Source organism: Bemisia tabaci, chromosome 3 (assembly GCF_918797505.1).
Source record: "Bemisia tabaci chromosome 3, PGI_BMITA_v3".
Lineage (NCBI taxonomy): Eukaryota > Metazoa > Arthropoda > Insecta > Hemiptera > Aleyrodidae > Bemisia > Bemisia tabaci.
In genome coordinates this window covers 46897615-46920770 of record NC_092795.1, presented here as the reverse complement: position 1 = coordinate 46920770, position 23156 = coordinate 46897615, and the positions used below count along the sequence as shown (strand labels likewise).

Sequence of the window (23156 nt, the reverse complement as noted above, 5' to 3'; positions counted from 1 at the left end):
CTCGACCAAACCTCAAAATACGTCGTCTAGCATGTATACTGCTGTGCTTTGAAAGACACGAGAGAAAAAGTCAAGGTGTTGTCGAATACCCCTCAATAAATACGGATTTTCCGGAAATCATGTGAATTTTTGTGAGATTTCAGAAAAAGCTCAATATTCAGGAGGAATTAACTTACTTTCTTCTCCTGATCTATTTTTTTAAACAGAAAACCAAGTGACTTTCTGCCTCGTAATTTTGAGTGTATAATCTGTTTGTAATCGATTGGAAATTTACAGCATGGTTCAATGATATCATGTTTAGTTTTCTGCTAAAAAATATTACATGAAAGAAAATTAAGCAACGTAAACTGGAGTAAGGGTGATTCGAGTTAAACGTGCCCTATTTGAATATGGAGAGATTGAGGATTTTCTCCGACGAATTGCCTTCGACATATCGATATTACTTTGTTGCGCCACTACCAAATTTGGTTTTATCGTCTGATAATCTTTTAAAATCAAAGATAATGACGAACGAGGAGCATTATATTTGTATGGAATGCCATCTATTTATTTATCTTTTCATACCTGCAAATTTTAAAGTATAAGAGTATCACTTTTTTTCAAGAATGATGATGCACCGGGGACAATACAGCAATATTCTGGTGCTCTTACGGCGTTTTTCATTAGTGCGGTAGAAGAAGGGCAAACGTATTTTTCAGCAGGCATTCGACCCATTCTGATCGAGACCGGTAAGATTAAATCCCTTTGGATATTGAGAAAGTTTTTGGGTTGAGAGGTAGCTTGACCCGCATGTTAACAATCTCATCCCCGTATTTCATCAAAATGTGCATTACTTTTGAACTAAAAGTTGACCATTTGACATTTTAATCAACTGTGGGAGATGTAGGGTTTTTGCTGATATCCACCGCCACAGAGAAGGGTAGATATCGAATGAAAATCCCCGCGTCGAGGCGTTCATGATCGATTTTCGATATTTCCCCATTTGAAGCTATGGTAAAGTATCGATTATTAGGTGTTCGTTGCGAACACTCTGTTCATCGATCATTTTCCATAGGTTTAAATGGCAGAGCAATCGATAAATCGCAAAGCACGACTCACCACTGGCGTCATTGTGTCCTTGCGTCCATTCTTGTCCGTTCGAAATTAGTTACGACTGCAACCCGATTGTTGAAATTTTATGTTTGTCGACTGGACGAGAAAAGACTGAGGAGGAATGGAGTTACGCGATTGGTCTGCCTTAACAGCCATCCTCTTTGCGTGCTTCAGTCCATTGAAATTAATGACAAACTAAAGGTACCCCTCAGTCGAATTTCCGCGAGTAGATTTGGTTAAAGTTTTTAACCTACCGCCAATCTCCGTTACGACTAAATGAAATTCCCTCTGGGCGACAGAGCGCCAACAACCTTTATAATTATGTGTCTTTGTGAGTAACATTTAAGCCCCATGCCCTTTTCTTCGAACTCCTCTCTTCAAAATATCCCCATGAACGAACTCATTACCAATATTCTGAATCTGTCTAGAGTTGACTGCGGATCCCATCGCACTAGAAAAAAGAGCGAATAATCAAGTAGAAAAAAAGATGAACGTTTGTTTCCTAATTTTCATTGAGATAGTTAGGGGTCGTTCATACATGACGTCACCCATTTTCAACGACTTTTTGACCCCTCCTTCCCCCTCTCGACACCCCTACGAGTCACTAACCTAGAGACTCCCCCCTAAAAATTACGTCATTTCAAGCGCGGCCCCCCTTTTTTGCGTAGGTGTTAGGTTGTAACAAACCTATGCTACATGTGTATCACATCTTGATTCATTACTCAAAATAATTTTGGGCGTGTAGGAAAAGTCTGAAATCCACTTTTTTTCTCACTATGATAAGGTGACGTGACTTTTGCCTGACCCTCCTATCTCTTGGCCACCTACATGTGTGTCATTCACCCTCAGAACCCCCTTCCCCTGAGTGGATGACGTATTTTATGGACGACCCCTTGGAGTGGAGGCATATTCATTTCCTCACCCGAAAATTTGGTTTATTTCACTGGCAAGTCTCCGAATATGGAAATAAGTGACTTGGAGGACAAGGCGCATAAGTGCAGTTTTTGCTATCTCGAGAAATACGTGTTTGAAGTTTCAAAATTACATGGATCCCTATGGCGAAAAGAAAGGTCAAACCGACTTCTTAATGCTTAAAAATTGGAATTTGGGAGCGAATTTTTCACAGAATATGCATCAAAACAAATTCAACTTGAAAGCATTAAAAACTCAATTATTCAAAAACTGCACTTATGCGCCTTGTCTTTTAAGCCCCTCAAATGTCTTTCCTTCCGATGTACCTCAATCAAGACGACAGAGACACTAAGACGAAACGCGGTGGCTGATAGAATAAATACTAAATTAAAGGCGACGCGCAGGGAATCAAATGGGGATTGCGGTCAATTAGGGGGCCGGAAATTAGGAGGGGCGGGGGTTTATGATGCGATCGAGTAGGCGGGGGCGGGTAACGGACAGCACGTTCCCGCGACGCCTCAAGCACCGCGCCGAACGCCTTCAGAATATATACGGACCGAATCTGCCACGGAAAAACCGAAAAGGCGTCAGGAAGGGAGAGATTTTTCTCCGAAGATAAATCATGCGGTTAGTGTCGGTATTTTCTAAATGAGTTGAAAATAGGTGGTTGATTGGGGAGGAGTCCCGTGCTACGCGGTATTGCCTGTTGCATCCAGAGGCGAGACGAGAAACATCGATTTTCGATGTGTGGTACGCATGCTATTATGATTTAATGAACCGTCATAAATTGAGGCGCTGGGTGCAGAAAGGGCATTCCTTGGTTGCGATGTCTCAGAATCTCCGACAACGTTTCATTCTTTATGACGGAAACAAATTTACGGAATTTAATGAAACTTTCAGTGGACTTTCTTTGTGATTTTACAATGCCGAAAATGAACATTTTTAGGAAAAATCACTCAATAGTTTTTTCTTCATAACATCATATAGTAGCAGTGGAGATTCTGAAATACTGCAACCAAGAAATGCCTTTCCTGCGTCCAACGCCTCGATTAGGAAGGTGTTTTTCATAAACCAGTGTCATTTCACATCAACATATAGAGGAAATTAACTCTTCATCACATGTTAAGTAAACAGAACCCCAAGAATAATTTTCACCCATTATAATTCCTCCTCTTATCAAAGATAATTCTCTATTCTAAATTCAAACGTGGCAGTTTCTCCATGCAACAAGACAAACAAAAACGTCTTATCTATGTAGGGATTTTTACGGTAGCTGTTAAAAAGAAAACTGTAAAAGTTTCCTATGAGCCGTAAAGTTAATGATTATGAGCTCGACCTTTGTGACCATCTAAACAACTCGAATCTCAAACAAACTCTACGAGGAAGGGAAAGCACGGATAACAAAGAAATGTTAAGGAAGTTTTTAAGTTTTTTGGGTAAAATTGAATACTCAGTTACTCAAATTTCTTTCGCTGGAAAAAAAACACATTGGATCTAGAGTCCAGCCTCTTAAAAACATCGACAAGAAAAAATACTCTTGATTCAATCGGATTTAAGCTTAAATCAAGACCCAGCCTCTAATTTGAGCGGATTTCCTTTTGATTTAAGCTTAAATCTGATTGAATCAAGAGTATTTTTTCTTGTCAATGTTTTCAAGAGCCTGGACTCTAGATCCAAGTGTGTTTTTTTTTCCAGTGTTTAATAATGTAAACCTCGTTGTGTTTCGTTCCACCAGGAAATATTTAAAAAAAATCGACGAAGACTCTGTTTATTCAAGGCGAACGTTTTTAATACGCTCCTCGCGTGTGGCTGAGGCGCACGGATTTAGTGCACATATCGTCGCTCCTTTGACGTAAGGGCTTATCTCAATTTTCACGTGAGCCTCATCGACCATATAACTCTATGCTTTTTGGGGCTCACCTGAAATCCAGATACGTCCTTACGTCAGAGGAGCGACGATACGGAGCACTCAAGAGGGAGATTTGAATTCAAGGAAGCTCTACGGAGTGTCTTAAAATTTTAGTCTGAGGGCGAAGAAAATCTCCAAAGGTGGATTTGTATGCGTCCACGCACAGGGAACCTAAAAATCCCGTCAAGGAATCGTGTAGGCTCCGGGCTTTCCTCTCGCGGCACATCCGCCGGCCAACATCGTTGACAGCACTCTCTGCGTACATGTATGGGTCCCGCGGGATCAATTTATAGCGCCGTAACTAATTAAGGCTGCAACCTGCACGGCGCGGGTGTGACACGTTCGGCCGTGATAATAAATATCGGGCGCGCGAGCCGAGTCAATAATCTGTTTAACGATTCCGGGCACACAAGGCCACTTTCGGAACTCGGGCTTGATTAACTCCCGCAGCACTTCGCCACTTACGCCCGTCGGCCGGCGGCTCCTATCCGAAAGTCGTGGTTTTCGTCGTGTAGGCGTCGGAGGCCTAGGCTGGTGTAAATGGGTCTGTAATGGAGTCTTCGGTCGGCGATTTTGCCGTCGAAATATTGAGTTAGAAGTTTAATGCCTCTATTTTCCCATCGTTTTGGTTTTTTTTTTCCAGCCAAAAATGGTTGAGGCCCGCTTTGGTGAGATGTCACTTTTGGCGAACTGAGTTTGCGACTATTCGAATTCCGGAGACTTTCATCATTTTGATGCAATTTGATGATAAATTATCTTCAAATTGCTAAAATGGTTCACAACAATGCTTTTATTTTCTACGAAGAAAAGAAAAAAAAGATGGTTAGGAATTTTTATGTGTTTTTTGTTTTAATGCTCATTTTAAGTAAAAAAAAAGAAAAAAAAATGATGGAAGAAAATTCCTCCGAAGATTAACTTAGATTGATTCAGGAGATTGACGTTTATCAGTCTCAATCCCAAACTTACCACTTAAAGGAAATTATGATTAAATTTGGCAACGGAAGATTTTTTAGATTTCTAACATTACGTTACTTTATCTCTCGAGTTCCAAAGATGCGGTACATCTCGCATAAATACATATCTGTACAATGTAAACTGTTAGATTTCTTGGTTTTTTTTCTTCCTAATTTTAGTTTTTATTTAGTATGAGCCCTCTCATAACCTCACTCTCGACTTTTAGTTCGGCTGAAAACAAGAAACACAAACAGATAGTAATAAGGAGAAAATAATAAAGTATCTATTTAAGCAGAACTATCAATGGTGTGTAAAACGCAATATTGATATTAAAGTGTTTTTTTCTTACCTTCTAAAAATTAAGCGAGGATAAAGGTCTTCTGCGGCTGAAAACCTGAAAAAAAGAAAGGAAAAATAGAATCTCCATAAAAATTGATAATTTCAAACTGAAAAAAATTAGCTGCACAGCCCAGGCGATCGTCTCCAGTGATGAGGAGCGAAGCTCTAAATTTGAGACTGTTCATTTTTACGTATTGGCCATTCACTGCAACATATGCTTCGTTTCCTTTTATCAATTGACTCATCACCCTAGTTCAATAAGGACTTCGAAGGAGCGACAATACAAGTTGAATTTGTCACAATGAGGTTGTTGCAAACTTTAGCTACGACTTGAGGAAGAGTTGTCTCTGAATTAAATCGCTGACAAATCACTATGAGCACATCCGGCAAGTTTAAATTTCACGCCGCACTTTATCTTCACCATGTTCCATCTTAATTTTATTCCCATCAAGCAAAAATTAGAACCATTCCATTTTATAAACTTTGGACGTATTTCAACCTATCGTATTCAAAGGGACAGATTTTAAGTATATCAATAGCTAAAGCGCAAAAACACGTATCTCCAATTGCGGTGTTTCAAAATTTCCGCTCCTGATTTATTCATTCGAAGAAAAACAAGCCAAATTTATAGCTCGAAATTCATACAGAATATTCTGCTCAAAGAGAGAAAAATCAAGGAATTTTTCAACAAATTAAGTTGCCTTGTTTCAAAAGAAAAAATAAAGTATGACAGGAAGTCTGCAACGTCGCAAACGGAGACACGTAGTATCGTACATTGGCCATCGCATCGATATTTTTAAATAATCTGCAATTGCATCATTGCAGAGGTGTGCCGAGTCGAAAATTTCCATGCACTTCAAGAATACCAAAACGCCTTCAACTGCTCGCGTATGCAACACGGACATCCACTGAGTACGTATAGTTGTATCAAAGCATTTGTATTTTGCATTGGATTTTCGTCCTTGCGTCCATTGCTCCTAACGCCAACAGGCTGCCCATTATATATCTTGTTTTTTCAAAGGAGAGGCAGTCATATCTTCTTGAATTATTTTATTTTTTTTTTAAACCTAAACAAATGAGAGATTAACTAGGACGTAGATACAATACGAAATTCCTCCGGCGACTAGAGAAAGCCACTCTTAACTTATCTTGTCAATGTTAGATATGCTCAAAAAGTTGTACGCTCGCACTGTATCTTGTTTTGCTTGTTAGTAACTTATTCAGCTAAGAGAGGTTCTTCATTTCAAAAACTTTCGAGGGAGGGAATTTTAACTACGACAAACGAAGGTAACTAAATCTCTGTCGCAAAACTCGAGCACTACGTCGTGAATTTACGAATCTAATTCGTTCTATTCGTCTGCGAGGAACTGTAAATATGAATTATTAAGGGAAACGGATGAGTGAATTAACTTCCCAATTCTCTATAAGAGTTCAGCAACAATCTGAAAGTTCGTGGTAGAGTCAAAGACTGCTTGCAATTGTAAAGCGCGAAGAAATGATGAGTCTGAAATGTCAATGTGCTAATTAAAATAGGAAAAAACTGCCAAAATCAGTTTGAAAGGAAGCTGAAACGTTTTAATCTTCGCCTACATCCACAGAACTCTGAATGATTTTTAGTGAAAAATAATAGTAAATTTTCATGACTAGGACTTATATAGAAAAAAAACAAGTAATATGATAGATTTCGCATGAAAAATGTACATTTTGGATAAAAATAAATTCAATTTGAAAGAGAGTTACGCTAATATTTAATTCCTTTGTTTTTTTTTGCACGTTCGTTGATTTAGTCTTTCCTTGTTCTTTTTTTCATTTTTTGTATGCAAATTTTTGCCCCTCCTCCTTCTCTTTCCCTTTCCTCCTTCTTGAGACTTCTTCTTACCCTCTCTCTGTACCGATCTTTCATTTTTAAGATGTTAATAACTTTTTTCGGGCACCTTCGAATATACGTATTCACCACCAAATTCGTACAGGATCATAAAATTTGAGAAAAATAAAATTTACTATTGAAAAAGGTTACTTAGAATGGAGAAGCCTCATGTTTTTTTATCCATTCCCGGAACCAAACTCTTTAATATTTCACGAACCACCATGATACCTCTCAGGCTCAACCCTCTCTAAAAGCGTTACGTAATTCTCGAGCGACCCTTCACCCCGGTAAAAAGTGTTACGTCGTTTCTTTCGCGTTGCGTCAGGACCCGCCATCCCGACCCTAAGTTAAATTTTCGCCCGTGGAATAGGAGGGAGGGGTTGAGGGGGGCTTCGTCGGGCACTTGTTGAGGATGGCTGCGGAATTCGAAATGAATCGAGGATTCAACATTCAACAATCCGAAATTAACCTGACGAACTCGTAGCGCCGGGAGCGCGCGCCCGGGCACGCCAATTCGGTTTTTCGAACTCGCTTCTCTCACCGTGCATAAAAGTTCCGAATGTATAATGAACGTTTCTAATCTTTTCTCTCAACCTCCCTCGTCTGCGTCTTATTTACGTCCTCTTGGATTGTAAATAATACTCTCGCCGTGACGCTACTCAGCACGCCCTGTGTCAGATTGGCACGAAAATCCGCACGAAAATTGTCTCTCTCATGCGAATCAAACGTCCATGATCTCTTGCAGTAAAGTTTGAATGATCGATAATTAAAGTTAGTGCGATGTACTGGAATAATGAACAACGTTAATTGATGTTTGTAGTATTTTGGGACACAGAATAAATACTAACACTGATATAGGGTAGTAGCGGAGTGTATATAAAACACAAGGGCTGGTTTTATTTTGCAGCTAAAAACATTAGTGGGACAGTGAACGATTAATTCCTAAAAATTGCCAGTAATTTTTAAGTTCATATGTTTATCCATACCAAACGCGTTTAGCGTTTCATGTGGATATGAATGGCTTTCTTTATTCATTTTTTGCCTTTAAAATAGTCTCATAAGCAACTGTTTTTAAGAAAAGCAGAGCTGAAGTATACACAGCTTCGTAGAAAGGTAATTTATAGGGTGGATGTCTGATTTAATGAATTTTCTTGGTCCCGCTACGTTAATTATCTGGTTTTATCGTAAGATACAATCATTTAAATACCTTTAGGTGTCCCTGGTAAAAATTGGCAGTAGAATCTGTGTTCCAAAATACCATAGACCTGCAGCCGGCTGTAAGATTTCCAATAGCTTCTATAGCCGGCTACACAATTTCTTAAAGCCTTTTATAGCCGATGGCGATTAAGCAATAGCCAGGCGATATAGTGTATGCTAAACGTTACTAATTACGGATGCTAGGACTTAATGAGTTTTTGGAATACTGCTCTCTTTTTGGACCGTAGTATATTGATTTATTTTGCGAGGAAAGCTCCGTACTTTTGATGGATGCCTGCCATTACTAATATATTAGAGCGCCTTCACTTTCGTATGATACTGTGCAATACCTCTGGTGTGAAATAGTTGCCTCAAGCGCCGTGGCACGCTGCGGCAAGGCAGGCGGGCAGCCAGCGCGGAACGCGCATTGGCGCCTACAAACCTAACAGGGATACTTCACGCGTTACGCAATGCTTGAAGTATCCCTTTGTAGGCGCCAGTGCGTCGCCGCCCCGCTCCGCTTTGTGTTAGACTCTAATATTTAATCTGACGGAGTCAGAGTTATTCAAATCATGATTTTGAAATGTTTGCACATCCTGTATGGATTATTCTCGTTTTAACTGATGAAAAAAAAAATATGTATCAAAGGAAATTATAACGTGTGTTTTGTAAATATTAAGGTGGTTCCGTATCAAACTTAATGATTTCCAAAGCACACGAATTTCTACACAATTTCTTATAGCCTTTTATAATCGATGGCGTAAAAACAACAGCCAGGCGATAAAGTGTAAAGCCCAGCGATATATAGCCCAGCTGCATAATTTTTTATCGCTTCGTATATCCCGGCCGTATGATTTTCTCCGCATTCTAAAGCCAGCTATATGATTTTCTGTAGCCTTCTTTAGCCGGCTATAAGAATTCCTATGGTATTTTGAAACGCAGCTCTTATCGCCAATTTTTACCAGGGGTCTTCTAGTGCTCTTGACTCTTTTGCAAAATGTAGTTCAATTAATGGATAAAGCGGCCATTTTAACGCTGAAAACTCAAGGAGGAAAGATTCAACGAGAACCCTATTCTCTATTATGATTAGAATATCATTCAATTTTGTGTTCAGAGACGTATGGTTTTACCTGTTCATGTTATGAATGAACAACAGTTTAGTCGTTAAATAACCTCGTGGTAGCCGTTCAACCATCTAATCCTACTCTAATATACAATTATGAGAGGAAAGTGTAAGGCATAAAGCAAAAAGCGCTTCAGGTGGTTGGACTGCGAAGCGACTAGGGGGCATCCCCCTAGTTCCTCGTAATATTCACCGCTTCTCTCCTTAATCGGCGGAAGATCACAAATAATAAGCCTTCCCCTTAAAGTAACGCAACCCTTGTGCGCTAAATTGACAAAGTCGGACCAATACAGTCACGAATTCATCGCCTGAAACTTCTCACCTGCGCCACCCTGAGTCCTTCCCACCCCCCAACTAAACTCCCCCGCCCGTGATAAATGCGACAAGATTATATTCGTGCCGTCGTGCGTCGCATCGCTCTGGTTCCGCTGTTTTGCTCTTGTATGCTGCTTACGATCTTCTAAAGTACCTAGCCCCAGTTGTCTCTCCGCACTGAATTAAGCGAAAAGTATAGTCCTCGTCCACAAAGATAAAATAGAAAAAAGAGAAAAAAATTGGATCCATACTTATGTGTACCTACCAGATTTATTGAGAAAAAAATGCAGCCATCATATAATCATGCGTAAAACTTCGAAGTTTCATGCGTCATTTGTGCCGTGAAGAATCATATTTTCACTCTTGAATCTATGAAATTGCAAAAAATGAATGACATCTGTTCAAACGTCAAAGTTTCTGTGTCACTAAATACGTAAGATATCGCTGTAAGGGTGCAAGTGCATGAACAAGGCAAAATACGTCATCTACAGAGATAGAGCATACTGTGATGTCTTCCAATTTTTTTCCTATTGGCGATGTATGGCGCATCTAGTGTCATTTTTTTCATCTTCGAGTAACAAGACCCAATTTGAAGAAATCAGAAAAGATCGACCGTACACCTTTATCATCTGGGAGTGAATTTGTGGAGGTGGAGTATATATGATCACAAAAAGTATATGTAGTGGGAATAAATGTATCTGCTGCTAAGGTTGTAGCAACATGTACTCCACATTGTAGTGGATGTCTCCATGGATTGATTTTACTCGCTCCTATTCAAGGCCATTTTTATTCTGAATTTCAGCTCCACCTTTTACCACCAGATTTCTAACCGTGTACTTTTCACGGGATGTTATCTCTGTTCCTATTGAACGTTGAAAATAGGAGTTCTTAATTGTCTAACCATTTGTAACTGAAGAAAAGACTCGGTAATCAAGATACGAGTTTAGGCATGTAATTAGATTTATGATATCTCGTTTCCAATCTTTTATAGTAAAATTTACCTCGACCTCGAATCACGGAATATTTAGAATCCATATTCTGAATCGATGGACAAGTATAAAGCCATTAGAAATTGAGTCTGTAAAGAGCTCCTCCCTTAAAATTGTTGATTGGAAGAAAGACAACGGCGCCTAGCTTAAGATCCTCGAAATTTCACGCCTGGTTCTCTGTTCCCTCATTCGCATACTCCTTTGACTCTCCCCTTGCCCCTGGCTAAAGTTTTGGCTCGATTAGAGATCAAGTGCTTGTTATGGAAAGCACTTGTAAGCCTCCTTAACCGCCTCATTACATACACGTCTCGTAGAGTGCTTACCACCGCACCGTCCTTGGTACGTTTACCTTGCTGTACTCCATAACTTTACAATGGTGAATGTCGAAAAGCACGTACCGAGATAGCAAAGTTCTAGAGTTCCCACTCTAATTTTTACTATCTTTATAGTAAGATGAATTAGCGTAATTGTTTGAAATTTTTGCAGAATTTTTTGTGTAGGATAAAGAATGACCCGTCGAAATTCTAAATCAATGATTATCAGTTTTCCTTTGGACAACATAATATGTTAAAAGAAATCTGCAACGTCGCAAATCGAAATTAATTTTTTTAAAAATTTTCATCGACTACTACCTCTTTAGTTTTTACAGAATAAGGACTGCAGAAGAACAGAGGCGATCCTCAAGGCTCTATTATCGCCGTTTTCTCGCATGCAACTGAATCTGTAAAATATTTTGGCTCTTAAAAATTTACGCTTCATCATTCCAAAGTTTTCGTCCTCTAGTAGCCTTTTATTTATCGTCATATTGGATACCGCTATGAAGGAATAAAATACGATACTGACCATTTACATTACATTACTGACCTACATAGCACTGACAGTGCACAATATTACGCCATAATACATTCTCATGAAGCAATATACGTATGCAACAAATATTATCAATTATTATTAGTATGAAACAAGATTCATAATAGGTGTGCGTCTTTCCAATGATAATTTGACTTCATTCATTTCATAAACAGTCAATGATTTATTCTTTTTTTGGTGATGCTCCACAGAATCGGCTCAAGAGGTTCAGATAAGGGACAATCAAAGGAATTTCCGAATGTATCGAGAAGCGAAGATGAAAAGGGAATCTTTTTGGAGGGAGGGGGTCCTAGGGGAGGCATACTCGGAGAGATAGACCCTTCCATCTTTTCTTCTAAATTTAAGAGAGAGGGGTGCGACGGACTAATAGCAAAGACACGGTTATCTTGGTCACCATCTATTTTTTAAAAAGAAGAAATGGGAGCACGACTACACGTATTGGGACTAACCAAACCAAACGTATCCTTTAATGTCCGCAAGGCATGTAACGTAAACGAAGTGAACAAATTTCTTGATATAAGAGGAACTTTTTGATTTCCCGTGTCACGGACAACCAAGTATATTCTGAATTCAGGTCCAGAATGTTGCCAAATACAAACCAACATTTCTAGCCCATCAATGGGAGGCCTCTTTGGTTTTGAATTTAAGCTAATAAGTGTTTAGACATGCCAGTCAAGAGCCTGGACTTGGAGTTTAGCAAGAATCACTGACAAAAGCATCGGAGAAAAGCTTACAGTCTGAGAGCTGTAATTTTGGCCCATACAGATATACAATTCGCGTTTCGGGTGAAGTTACCTGGGCTAAATTTTAAGGATGGAAATTACTGCTCTTGAATCAATATTTTAAAACATTTTCCAGCAATATCTGCACTCCGAAAAGTTTGGCAGCTCCATTCTAGATGCGCGAGCCTGGTTCGCCTGGATGTCGAAAACTGGGCATAGTGCACCACTTAAAGAGGAGGCTATTTTTGGGGATTTTAAAGAGGTGAGATTAGGGTCGGTCTGCTGAACCGAACTTTGCGGCAATGCTGTTCTCATCCGAATCTTTCGGTAGCGCAGGCTGAATTATTCGATTGTGTGTAACGAACAAAAGTAGGTTACATATCATCCTAACAAGTTCCGTTTAACCGAACTTTTTTCAGTTTGGTATTTTGGCCACATCTATTGATGAATTCCGCCAGAGCGTATTCCAAACGTGGCAACAACCGATCAGAGGTAACTTGTGAATTCCGATCCAAAAATGCACGCGGTAATGAAATTCGCCGTGATTTACGGGTCGTCTCAGACCGGAGAGACATATTGCAATCAATTCGCCTTTTTTTTCGCGTCCTCGTAATTTACCCAAGTTGTTAGTTCCGTGTCTTAGATTTATTGTCACAGCTCGGTTCCCTGGAGGCTGCGCTGGTGAAAGCAGATTTCGTGGTTTTCAAATCCCCATTCGGACGAAGAGAGGATCATCTAGTCTCGCCTAAAAATGACTGATAAAGATATATTGATATGAATGCCGGGAAAGTTCGTCAAACTATGTCTGGTTTGTCAAACTAGGTTCTTGTAACTGAGACCGACAATACATGGCAACGGCACGCGAGGTCAAGGAGTAAGTTACGACATCAATTCGTTCACCTGTTCGACAAGTGAGAGATTGTTTTCGCACAAATATAAGAAGCAGGTGGATGGAGAGGTGGGGAATAGTTTTCAAGGGTGGCTTTATTGCACGTCTGGGAATCAAAAATAAAAGCCTGGATGGGGGCGCAGAAGGTTGCCGGTTTGGGCAGAAATTTAATCAAATTTCTATCGGTTCTTTTGAAAAAGAAAGAGGAAGAAGGAAATAAGAAAATCTGTTTAATAATTATTTAATTGATCGAAGGGTCTAGTGCACGAATTGACGAGGGAAAAATTTGAAAAAGTCTTTAAGATACTTTGACTCAACATATTTTACGAGTACGTAAACCACCTGCAGGTATCTTAAGCTAGACTAAGTTAGACCTAGGAGTACCCGGTATTATCTTTATTGCACACGGAAAATTCGGACTAGGTATTTAAAATAATGTTTATCAACATTTTTCACTCATTTTATTTTCATCTTTATCCAAACAGTACTGAATGATCGAAAACTTTAGAGGCTTTCTGATTTTAAAGTAAATCCTGTATTTCAAGAATACGATGACGATAATGATTTTATACATTAGATATAACCAAAAATGCCCTTGTTTCCATATGGTGGCTTCAAACTATCAAAGCCTTTGAGTTTTTATTGCTTAATCAGTGGCTTGGTTCCGTTCTGCTAAATGCGGTCCAAATATCGTTCACTTGCATTGAAGCGTCCCTGGCGCACCAAGATTTTTGAACTCATTTGGCTACCCTGGGCGCAATTTCGATTCGCTTCTTTTTTCTCATAACGTCGCGCTTCGAGACTCATGAATGAATATGTTTTGCGGCACACTAACGCGATACGGTGACAAACGGTTGACAATACGCGAAAGAACGGCGACGAGCCGAGGTGATGAATTCTCGAGCCCTTGGCAGAATTTCGCTATTCGCAAAATCCAACTCCGATTGGCTCCTCTATTCAACGAGTAAAGTAGAACAGACGTGAAGTACGACCCTTATCAAGAACCAATATCGTACGATGCGACGTGATTTGTTGGCTGTCTTCACACTGAGTCAATTTTTTGAAAATACATGCCGAAAATCGCATTTTTAGAGAGAGAACTAAATCGACTTTCGACAAACTATGTATAATCAGAAAGGAACCAAACCAAACTGGTTAGTGACAAATTTAATCGGGCAATTCCTCTTTTTACAGGAAAACGGTTATGAGGAAATTTTTGCATATTTTAGTGAATTATCTACAAAACGAAGCAAATTCCTTGAAAATTTCGAAAAAATCCGTGCAAACGTTCTATCATAAAAAATTGGATTGCTCGGTTAAATTTAGCAATGTCTGATGTGGCTTTGGTTCCTTTCAGCTCAATGCGGTCCAAATATTGATAGCTGAAGGTGAAGAGTGGGTAACTGCGAATTTCCCGAATTTTGTAAATTTCCCCTTAAAATTGTTTATTTTAAAAGGAAACTAACTAATAGTTTTTCTTGAAATTTTCTGTGAATTTGTCTCACTTGTTAATACATATAAAGGCCGCGGTGATATTTTGGTTGGTTTTCTCCTAAACAGATAGATCGGAGTCGGATATTTTTAAAAGTTTGCATTGCAAAAATACATTTTTCAATTTCAGGCATCGAATGCATATCCTATCGTAAGTTTTGAAAAATTATTTTCCTTTTTCCTTCAAGATTCAAAACGGCATGGTTGTTAGCACAGCTGATGTTGCGACTAATGGCTATACTTTTAACAATAACTAGGTCACAATTGGCCACGGACTCGACAGTGATAATTTTGGAGTAAATAATCGGCTGTATTTATTGATATGTATGCTAATATGATCGAACTATTCCTTCATTGTATTTTGTGTACACGTTTTCCCCAAAATCGATTTGAAGGCGAGGAGTGGTGAAATTAGATACTGTAAGAACCGGCACGCGATGCGATAAAATGGAGGTCATTATCAGATTCAGCTGCCTAAAATGACTGTTGAAAACTCTTCTTCGTATATTTTCACCCCCCCCTCTCCTCCCTCCATCCCCGTAGATTCAAAACTAACCGCAGAAATATCGTGAATAATGGAATGATACAACTATTCAAGCTTCCCTGTATTGCGCAGTATCATTTCCAATTGAAGGCGTTTTTTCTTCCCTTTAGTCGGGCTCTCCCTCTGACTTCGCCGCTCATTTCTCTCTCTCCTCCCACCTCTTTCCCTCCATCTCTCTTTCCTGCAACACAGTGACATCAAATGTCAGCCGGTTGAAAGTTAAATTCGTAATTTTAGATGACTGACATTCCTGAAGAAGCAAGTTGAACCCAATAAAATCGAAATTTCTAAAATAATCTAAAATTTTTGGAATTGCTGTTAAACATAAGTCGACGGTATTGCTAAAAAAAAAACAAAAAAACATACCATAACATTGTCGACAACAACTAAATAGTTTTAAAGTCTTAGAGTAATGTTTTTAAATTATAAACAAGAAAATCATTTTTAAAGTATGGGTAAAAATTGGTGTCGAAAAGTCTGTAAGAATATTTTTAAAATACATATTTGTGAGAATATCGTTACTTAGAAAATCCTGAAAATTTTGAATGCTGTGTAATTATTCCTCATTTATAGGAAACTTTTTTTCTCGTAGATTTGGCAATCCTCTCGCTTACACGTCACAAAGCGTTACCTCAGCTAAGGCTACAAATTATATTCGGTTCGTGATCTTTCCCAATCCCACCTGACATAACACTCATTAGATCGGTGGGCGGCGGGAAATAGATTACACTCGAGTTGCAAACGGTCAACCACAATCGCGATATCTCCGCGACTTGCGCCTTCATTCCCTCGAGAGGCAACAAGTCAGACACAATTCACATAAATTGCTCATGTCGATTACCTTGCACTTGTATACGATTAGGTTACGTTGGGTTAATTTCAATTCTATTGATTTGTCTCCAGCAATTTCCTTTCAAAGAGGAATCGTATATAAGTTCTTGTTTCCCTTCGCATGCTCGTATCGTATAATGGCGGATTATAGGATCTGCGTGTTTTATGGATTATCTACAAAACAGAAAATTTCGCCATGGATACTGAGGCGAATTCATGCAACTTTGTCAATACTTGGAAATATCGCGCGCTGCTATACGGAAAATTATAATTGAATTACGGATGGGTCCATCAGTATTTTAATTGACAATGAAATTGCGGTGTGGTCTCGCTGTTCAAAACTCGGGCACTTACCAGTGGCGGGGCGTGAATTGCGATGTATCGATTGTTATGGCATTTAAACCTATGGAAAAGGATCGATAGACAGGGTGTTCGCAGCGAACCCCTTAATAATCGATTCTTTATCATGGGTTTAAATGGCATAACAATCGATACATCGAAATTCACGCCACGCCACTGGCACTTACTGTCTGGCATGGTAAGAGTTTCGATAGATTTGAATGTAAATCCGCAGCGCTGTGTGCACGGCAGTAATCGTATTAATCTCAACTATATTTCATGTACTTTCCAATGATGTCAAATCTCCAGATAATTTCGCGTTTACATTGAGTAGTATGAAATTCTCGTCGAAACAGTGATGCATTACACTCGTATGTTGGCGCTCGAATTGAGAGTCTAGTATTGACGTCAACCATTGCTTACAGTGTACCATTGCTTGTAGTGAGCAACTTAAAAATAACACCAATACTCATTTTTCAGAGTCAACGAAACTAGAATTTATTCACGAAATTAATAAATCACACTTTTTCAAAGTTATCATATTTTGAAACAGAAAAGATTGAACGCGCAGTCAACTTATTTCTGGGTTCAATTTTAAAATTCCTTTTTAGAGGAAGTTAACTCAAATAGTTCTCTTAGAAATGATAAAGGACTTTGTTGGCTTAAAAATGTTGTATACGAACAAGAGGTGTATCCAATTTGGCTATGATTACGAGTATAATCCACATAGTATCAGACATATTTTCCAAATTAGAAATATTCTATTTTAGTCCTACTATATAACTTTCATGGTCTTGCGTCTAGCGGTTTTCATGAAATTAATACAACGGTGTTAAATGAGAAAGTTTAAAGTCTATGGATAAAAGCTTTTTACCGTCTTTTAAAAAGGATACGTCGTCTTAATACAGCTCTATTCATGCATTTCTTAAGTTGTATTTCAAGCTTGCGCCAATTTTTTTTATTTAAAAAAAAAAAAAAAAAAAAAAAAAAAAAATTAAGGACGTAACCACGCGTGTTCAACTCCAAGGTAGATTGAATAATTCGAATAAAAAAGTTGTCAGGTGATCTTGCCGCAGAAGAGAGTAATAACGAGGAATGAAGAAAGGAGCCATGACTAGTTTTTAGAGAAAAGAAGAGTCATCCTCTACTTTAGCTCCATATTTTAGCTTCTGTGCGTCATTGGGTTTCCAGAAGCTCCTAATTTTAAATCTGGATTTTCTCCAAGCCCTGTTACCTAACTCAATTCCCTCAACAGTACTTGAAAATCCAAATTTAAAGAAACCCAATCAAATACGCCCTATGGAAGGGCATTTAATTCGGAGTCCTCCTGACAGCAAGGCATTTTTACGCACGGCAAGAAGGATCTGAATGGGAACAAAGGCGTGGCGTGCTTTGCGATGTATCGATTGATCTGCCCTTCAAACATATGAAAAACGATCGCGATTATCAGGGCGTTCGCAACGAACACCATAATAATCGATTCTTTACTCCAACTTCAAATGGAGAATCGATAGTCGATTATCATGCCTCGCCAATGAATAAGGATCGATGGAGCCCCTAAACGATGAGCTAAATAGTGGCCTCGTTATTGAGTGAGCTGTGAGCTCTCTGTCAAGTGACAGAGATTATCACACGCGCATTCGGCTTTGCAGGTGGCTTATGTCAAAATTGTCGGCATTTGAATCGAGCGATTTCCACCGCTCGCACGAGCTTTGCTTCCCGGTGTTATTCAATCGCCCTCTGGAGAGATGTGATCATCGGAACCTGACAGTTGAGTACGATGTTCTCTGCAGTGTAGGGAGCTATCATCTCGACGAGATCGTGATTCCATAACGGAATTGTCAATCCCCTCTTTCATCGAGCTTCTCATACTTTACTGAAGCTTCAACATACCCATCGAGAAGCAACACAGGAAGAGTGCCATCAGAAGCGTATTTTGGTTGATGATCGGTCGAACCAAAATGGGTGGATCATGCTATTTTCGTATTTTGCTTTGACGCGATCAAACTTTTTCGGAACTCACCAGACAGATGGACGGTGGAATTCTTGCAAACGTTGGAGCCAAAAGTGAACCCTACAAAAAGTAGGACTCGGAGTAACCCCGATGTGAACGATGGCATCCAGCATCCAACAAGCATCAATGCCGAATGCCTAACCTCTAAATGTAAGAAAGACCGCCAAATATTCCGATTCATTACCAGTGTAGCTGTTATTTGTTAATTTAGTATTAATTGTATTAAAATAAATCTAGTCTAGTACTTTTTCGTATTTTCTTATGATCCGGCAAACTCTTCGCAACTCATCTCTGATTGGTCGGATTCTGACGACTGCTTTCAACGACAACAACGCCCAGTTTGCTCGACCGCGACACTTTTGCTCGACCGATCATCAACCAAAATACGCTTTAGTAGTCGAAAGCGAACTTCAATTGAATTCTGACGTGCGAAAACAGCTGATGTCCATTTTTCCAGTCTTAAGTTTTTTTTAATCAATCTTGTAAATCCAAGAACAAGAGGACTAAACTTGTTAGACTTCATACCACCTAGCGTGGCAAGCCACCTGAAAATTTTAATTCCTGTAGGAACAGCAATAATCATAGTAGCTGAAGTAAAATATGCCCGAGTATCAACATCTATGCCAACAGTAAACAAGTTGGTTTTTGCAATCGCTAGCGATAGCAATATTCGTCATGGGAACTTTTGCTTCTGGGATATGAAAATTTTAAGGTACAGTTCGTTTGTAGTATCTTCAGAATTGAAGGGGCTATGTAATTTTGTGTCGACATCTCTTTTTTAACATTTTTAATTTTTTTTCTTTGCATACAAGAAAGCTGTTATTTACCAATTATTTATTTTCGTTGGATTATGTATGGTTTTTGGAAGTTAACGCATTTAACTTTCAGTTTCGTTTTTTCGGCGTAAAGTATGATATTTTTACTCTACGCATATGCCCGAATACGCATCATAACGACGGTGAAACTGCCAAACCACGTATCTCGTTTGCGGTGTTTAAAAATCTCCGCTCACATTTTATTTTTTTGAAGTAGACCAAATCAATATCATTCCTTGAAATTTTCACAGAATTTTCTCCGCACGAAGAGGAAAAATCACGGAAATTTTCAAGACTGGACGTTAAGTAGCTTTTCATTTAAAAAATAAAGTATGACAGGAAGTCTGCGACGTCGCAAACCGAGATACGTGGTTTGGTAGTTTCACCGTCGATAAGTGACCTATGTGCTTCCTAAGTTGCCATTTTTTTCATTCAAATAGATGTAACCGAAATGTTAGATGTGTACTACCTATACTACTTTCATGTCATTGCTTTATTTATTTATTTACTTTTTGCGTAGGTATAAATTGTTATTTTTTGCTGAATTTTGGAGAAAATATTGCTTTAAGAACGTGGAATGTAAATTAATTTTATTGAAAAAAGAAAATACCATCATTAATTTGGGCGAACAGAGAAAATATACATCAATATTTGGGTCAACATCTCCCTGATTATATAAAGGATGAATATATTAGTATTTCTGTATCAAAAAACTTAGCTTTTGTCTTCAGAGATACGATGATTCTAGTCCCAGTCAATTTGTTTTATTGAAAAAACAAAAAAACAAAAAATAAATAAAAAAAAAAAAAACAACTGAAATGTTAGACATACTATTTTCATGTCTTTCTATTTGTATCAATAGGTACTTTTTGCTTAACTTACGAACGTTGAATGCAAATTAACTTTATTGAAAAAAGAAAATAACGTCATTAATTTGGGGGAACATGTGGCTGATTATATGAAGGAGGTATATTCCAGTATTTTTGTTTAACATATTAACTCACGAGAAAATGTTCGTACATTTATCATCTACTATTAATTATTTTTTGATGATTAGTCTAAAACATTCAATACAATCATTAAAAAGTAGTTCCCATCGTCGGGTATCGAACTCACGATCGCCGGGTGCCCGCGTCTAATCACAAATACGAGGCGGCTTGGTCAACTAGGCTATGACGGATCCACGTGAGCGGGAGTAAAAATAGCATTTAAAAGACTCGGGCAATGGGCGGGACTTATCACAAGAGACCTTGACTGCTTTTGGGATGCGCATTGCTGTAGGAGCCATGGTTCGCACTGTTTTAATGCGTCTCGAGGTTCATCCCATTATGCATTCCGATCGCGGCAGTTGAGCTAAGGCAATATTTGCGTATCCATGAATTAAATCAATCAATCGAGCTCTGATTTTGACTTCTTTATCCGTAACGAGTCCTCCAGAACAATTTTCCACCTTGTACGATGGTTATTATTTCTTTACTTCTATTTTTCAAATTTGAGGTGGGATAATGGCGGCTTCTCAAGAACACCGAGGTAGGCGATCTTTTGCACCAACGAACAGAAAACTGATGGCGAAAAATAACCAATCAGAACCTCCCAAAAAAAAGAATTTGCCTAAAAACGGAACTTCGTGGTTCTGCGCAGATTTACCAGTCAGACACGACATCTCAAGGTGGAAAAAAACTCGCTGAAAGCGAATTTTAGCAATCAACACAACTTGACGTAGAGACATGATTGGCTAAAAAATACAACGGTTTTTGATACATCGGAAAATCAACCAAAAATCGGAGACTGGGCGAAACGCTCAAGGTCGCAGAGGTATAGGGAATCCCATAGCGAAAGCAACGGAACGATTCTAATATCATGGGGAGCTCCGTTCCCATGACAATATATGATGCCCTCAAACAATAAAACCCAAAATACCAATAGTTATTATAGCGTAAATTATGTCCAGGCTGCCAAAGACTTCAAGCTTTCCAGCTTCACTATACTAATTAAACGAGACACCGGAAAGTTTCACCGGAGTTGGTTGTAACCACGAAAGTGGCGATTTCCATAATCCCAAAACGTAATGGTTGTATCAACGCCTCAAAAGTATTATGAACTCAAAAAAAACTAGAAAAATGGACATATCTGTTTTCGCACGTCCCGATTCAACTGCATAATCAAGAGTGTTAAGCCTTATGTTTCAAAAAAAAGAAAAGAAAATACATATAAATAAATAACTAAATGAATAATGAGTAGTTTAAAGCTGAACTGGTCGTGGTTACACATTTGCCTGACTTAATTCCGCAGTTTAGAGGAAATATTTTGAAATTAAAAATAGACGTTAATCATTGTAACAGTAGCACGCATAACTTTTTTATGCGAAATCGGTTAAAAAGACTTTGAAGTCAACATTTTCTCATTATAAAATTATGTCGGGGTACTAATGGTACTATTCCATCGTCGCGTTGGGTGATACTTTAAAAAAACCAAGAACGTAAGTATACTAAACTTGTCGAGAAAAAATCTAAACGCGCCAGGCTGCGATTTTGTCTGCCGACAATGTCTATGCCCCCGAAATGACCATCGTGATTTTATATATAAAAAAAAGCAATTTGTCTCGGCAGCAAATTTGGCAACTATAATTTTATGTCGAGAGGATACATTTTATGACCGAGAAATTATAAATTAATCAATAATTTTATGGACGCCTTAATTACGAATTATGATTTTTTATTGCTAACCAATATGAAACAAAATATACTATACCAATCTACGGTTCCAAGTTTGAAACAAAGTTGCCTACTTAATTGTGAAATCTCTCTGAGAAATCTGCCACGAGTTCGATTTTTTCTCTTTTTTAAAACTTTAACCTTGGCAGTAAATATATTTCTAACTATCCGACAATGTTCGATTTCCGGCAACCACTATCATTCCCGCTGTAATTTTTATCGTTATCTGATGCGTGATTTTTCGCGCGAGTCTGGCTGAGTTTTTATCCATTCAGGCAAGAGCACTCGAAATTTAATTGTCCAGTCGACCATTCCAGTGTGAGGAGAGAGGTCCGGAGGATAGTAATAGAGGGGAAAAAAATGTAACGTGATAAGCGATGCAGATGCAAAACGAAATGAACTACTAAAAATGTTATTAAATTGCGACGCGAAAAAAAAAGGAGAAAAAATGGATAATTGTGAAGTCCAGGACTCTATGTTGCACGAATTTGCGCTCTCGAGCCAGCTCGAGGTGCGCAATATGTGCCCCGCTTGATCGTTAGTTATTATTTTCTCTCACAGCTTACGAATTCTTCATGTGTTATTTTTTCTAGTGGATTTATTTCTCTTTTTATACCGTATCCTTCATTCTTGTAGTTATCGACGCAGTTCGGTTTCTATCGATTTACATGGGTCGCTAATCGGTGCAGGTTCAGGATCAGATTGTTCTACTGACGGTTGCTTTGTGTTGAACATCAACCTTGGCAGACAAAATTGGATGAATTTAAACTTGCATTAATTGTCCTCAATTGCAATCAGTCGGCATTTTTTCCGTGAGTACTCTCAAAATTGGTCATTTATTTCTATAGTCACTTACGCAATATTTCAAGTGGACTCAATGTTGATTTAATTGATGTTTTGTGTAAAGAACGCATAGGTATAAGTTCATTTCAAAGTTCCTGTTTGAATCTCTCAGATCAAAAAGCGACCGAAGTCGGGTTTTCCCGATGTCTCTTTTTTGCGTCGAAACACTCCTTTTCTGGCTGTAATGCAGTTTTTATTGTCTCCTGAGAACTTTCATTTTTCCGATGTGGGTCGTTTTCGAATTGTCATGGGCTGCTTATTTTTTTACTAAATCAACAATTGATCAAATTCCATTGATTTTTCGTCATTAATTCGACCTTACTCAACAAAATTTTCAGGGAGATTTTCTTTGTGGTTCATTGTGCAAAAATAAACTGTTCATCGCAA

The 23156-nt window shown here is 38.6% G+C and overlaps 1 protein-coding gene across 2 annotated transcripts in view; it reads right to left on the bottom strand.

Moving 5' to 3' along the window:
* Positions 1 to 23156, bottom strand: part of Dh44 (corticotropin-releasing diuretic hormone 44) — a 176586-nt gene that overhangs the window by 69919 nt on the left and 83511 nt on the right. For both annotated transcript variants that reach the window (XM_019041531.2, XM_072298467.1), the window contains one exon: positions 5217 to 5261. The gene's annotated coding sequence lies outside the window, so the exon portion shown is untranslated. The remainder of the gene's footprint in view (positions 1 to 5216; positions 5262 to 23156) is intronic.